The sequence below is a fragment of the Rhinolophus sinicus genome, linkage group LG04 (genome assembly GCF_036562045.2).
Source record: "Rhinolophus sinicus isolate RSC01 linkage group LG04, ASM3656204v1, whole genome shotgun sequence".
In the NCBI taxonomy this organism is placed as follows: Eukaryota; Metazoa; Chordata; class Mammalia; order Chiroptera; family Rhinolophidae; genus Rhinolophus; species Rhinolophus sinicus.
Window position 1 is genome coordinate 179,438,493 of NC_133754.1, and position 3,508 is coordinate 179,442,000.

A 3,508-nucleotide genomic window follows, 5' to 3' on the forward strand; every position below is an offset into this window, starting at 1 on the left:
CTGTTTCAGTTTTCTCTGAGCATTGTAAGGTGCTGTGTATACTTACGGCCACATACAAATAATCACTAATAGCAGTAATAAACCACTCAGCTTTCATTTGTCACCAAACACAACACATTCTGACATGTCTCCCTAGACAGGCAAGCACAGACATGGAAAGTCATTTTCCAAATGGGCATTTTCTTTGGAAGAACTAATTTAGCCTCGTTTCCAGCAGGCTGCATTCCTGAGGCCTCTAAATATAGCGATTCCAACGGGTTGGGGTATATCCTGGGCTCAAGTGGGGACCAAGGTTCAAGAGAAAGAAGACCATCAACTGCAAGAAGCACACATGGCTCGGGTGCATCATACAGGAGGGGAAACTGAGACCCAGAGATGGGAGAAACAAAGCGACAATAATAATCATCCCAGCTACCATTTACCTACCTAACAATGATGGTAGGGATAATTCCAGAAGAAAATCTCCTCGAATAGAAGACAACAGGCCACTAGTTAGAACCATCTAAATGAGCCCAAACATTCTCAAGACTGGTAATGAAAAATTTTCAGCCTTTTTCAGCAAGCAATTTGGTGTATGTGTCAAAAGACTTTAAATTAAAGTAAATGCTTTTTGATATAGTTATTTCCTTTCTCATAATCTATCTGACATTAACAATCAACGACGTAGACAAAATAAATATGTAAAAATGGTCACCACGGCATTACTTATATATGTTGCAGTTTTTTATTGAGCACCTACTATGTGCCAGTCAGTGCTTGGCGCTGTCCTGCGATAGATTAGATCTCAGATACCAAGGATCATTCAGTCCCTTCCTTCCTCAGGGAGATAGTATGGCAGAAAAGAGGGAGTCTGGGAATTTAAAAGCTGGATTTTTCATTCATTCATTCTTTCTTTCATTCACTCACTTGTTCATTCATTCCACAGATATTTATTAAAAGCCCCTATATGTAAATATAGAATTACCATAAGACCTAGCAATTCTCCACCAATTATTTTGGTATACAACCAAAATAATTGAAAACAGGTATTTAAGCAAATACTCGTGCATGAATGTTATCAGCATTATCCATGATAGTAGAAAGATGGAAATAATCCAAATGTCCATCGACCGGCAAATGGATAAACCAAATGTGATATATCCATACAATGGAATATTATTCAGCCATAAAAAGCACTGAGATACTGATACACGCTACAATGTAGATGAACCTCAAAAATCATGCTAAATGAAAGAAGCCAGACACAAAAATCCACATATTATATGATTCCATGTGTATGAAATGTCCACAATTGGCAAATCCACAGAGACCAAAAGCAGATTGGTGATTGCCAGGTGCTGAAGAAAGGAGGGAATGAGGAACAACTGCTTAATGAGTCTGGGGTTTCCTTTTGGGGTGATAAAAATGTTTCGGAACTAGACAAAGGTGATGATTGCACAACATTGTGACTATACTGAATGCTACATTTAGAAACGGTTAATTTTATGTTATACGAATTTCACCTCAATAAAAAAAATGATCCTTGTGTGATTTTTAGGAACTTAAGCACTTGTTCTAAGAATGAGATAAAATCTTGCCTCCATGGGCAGGCAGTTAACAAATGAGTGAACAAAACAAAAACAAGACAATTGAGCTTGGAATAAAGCTAAAGTAGGGTAAGGAGATAGAAAAGCTGAGTGGGATGGGGGTATTTCAGGTCATATGCTCAGAGAAGGGCTCTCTGAAGAGGTGACATTTAACAAAGATCAAAAGGAGGTGAAAGAATGACTGATGTGGGTATCTTGGGGGAAGAACATTCCAGGCAGAGGGAAGGGCAGGCACAAAGTTGCCGGAGCAGGGATGAGCTTGGCGAGTTCTAGCAGAGCAAGGAGGCTGGTGTCCTGGAAGCAGAGGGAACGAGGGAAGGGCCTGAAGAGGGGGAGTCCATGCCCAGGCTGCCTGCTGTGAACTGAAGCCTCACTTTTTAAAATGGGGCCAGAATCCCTACCTTGAAAGTCACCCCAGGATGAGGAAAGTCGCAGGCTTCACTGGCCTGTGAGAACAAGTGCGTTAAGAACCAAACTCTTTCTTGATTCAAGAAATCCAGGCTTTTGAAGTTCCGAGCAGTTCTGGATTCCCACAGGGGCTTACATGTGTCCACGTCACAGACCTGGACATTGCTTCTGTCTCACTTAGATAGACCAGAGCCCACCCAGGGCTTCACACCTGCACAGAGAAGCACTTCAGGTGCTTCTGGGCCTGCCTATAGCTCAAGCCACCATCTAAGAACCATGGAGCTAGAAAGCTGGAAGCCCCCGTCATCACCCGTGTGAAGTGAGGTGAACACTCCTCTTGTGTGTTCAATTGGCGAGGTGGTTTCCCCACGGCAAGGCTGTTCGACCCTTGAGTGACACAGAATTCAGTGAGGCATTAGGCTCTTGGAATTCAAGGACATAGCCCTTTGCTCCCGGGGACACACAATGGAATGAGTTAGTTTTCTTTTTTTGTGTCTTTCTTAGGAGGGTGCAGCTCACAGTGGCCCATGCAGGGATCGAACCCGCAACCTTGGTGTTGTTAGCACCACACTGTAACCACCTGAGCTAACCGGCCACCCCTGGGATGAGTTTTATTAGTCCCTATGCTTACCTTCCTGGTGTAGTCTCACTTATTATGCCAAACACTTGATGTTAAATTCTCTCAGGTTCCCAAGCCTTACCCTACAATGAAGCTTTTGCAGGGTCTCCACCCCAACTCTTTGTTGTCTGGGTGTGTCCAAACCTCTGCAGTGGGCATGGCCCGGTGTGTCTGCATAGCCTCCATTTACTCCCCACTCTCACTCTGTGCCACTCTGCTCCATGCCCCAGGAGGCTGAGCGCTACAGACCACATCCACTTACCCTCTCGCTTCTGGTTGGGTTCAGCCAATGGAGAACACCAGCAGAAGACTGGGGGAGAGTAGGGGGCAGGAGGGAAAGGGATGGGACATTACTGCCTGCCTCACTGTGGTTTGGCAGAGGCTGCCTCTTCTCTCCGTGGCCACAGCTCTTACAGACGGCACGCCAATCAAATTCCAGTAACCTCCCCTTCTCCTGACCTCTTCCCATCAAGAATAGTAATGGCTCCCTGCTATTGCTGAACTTGGGGTACTTCACCATCCCTTAGCACTGCCCACCCTTGGGAAGTATCCCCTTTTGAACGTGACCTCTCTGTCCATCCTGGACCTTCAGCTCCTTTGCCATTGGTAAACATAAGCAAACAGCATGACCAACTCAAACCCCATCCTCAGTCCAGACAAGCAACCTCATTACTCGTCGAAATAAAGAGAAGAGTGAGCTCTTTCAGATCCAGGTTAGAGATGAAGAAAGGCTAAAGATAAACACTTGGAAAGACATCAGAGGATGAGCTCCTTTCAAAGCAAACAGCTTTGGAATAGTGGCAAGTTTTGTTATGACTGGTGAAAGCAGGGATGGGTTACAGCTAACAGGCGTCTCTGCCTAGCTTCCCAGCACTGTGGTTCCAACGTATACAGA

The 3,508-nt window shown here is 44.7% G+C and overlaps 1 non-coding gene across 1 annotated transcript; it reads right to left on the reverse strand.

Moving 5' to 3' along the window:
* Positions 1-2,515: 2,515 nt before the first annotated feature.
* Positions 2,516-2,589, reverse strand: TRNAV-AAC (transfer RNA valine (anticodon AAC)). The gene has a single exon. It is a non-coding gene; the product is annotated as a tRNA-Val (tRNA).
* Between the last annotated feature and the right edge of the window lie 919 nt (positions 2,590-3,508).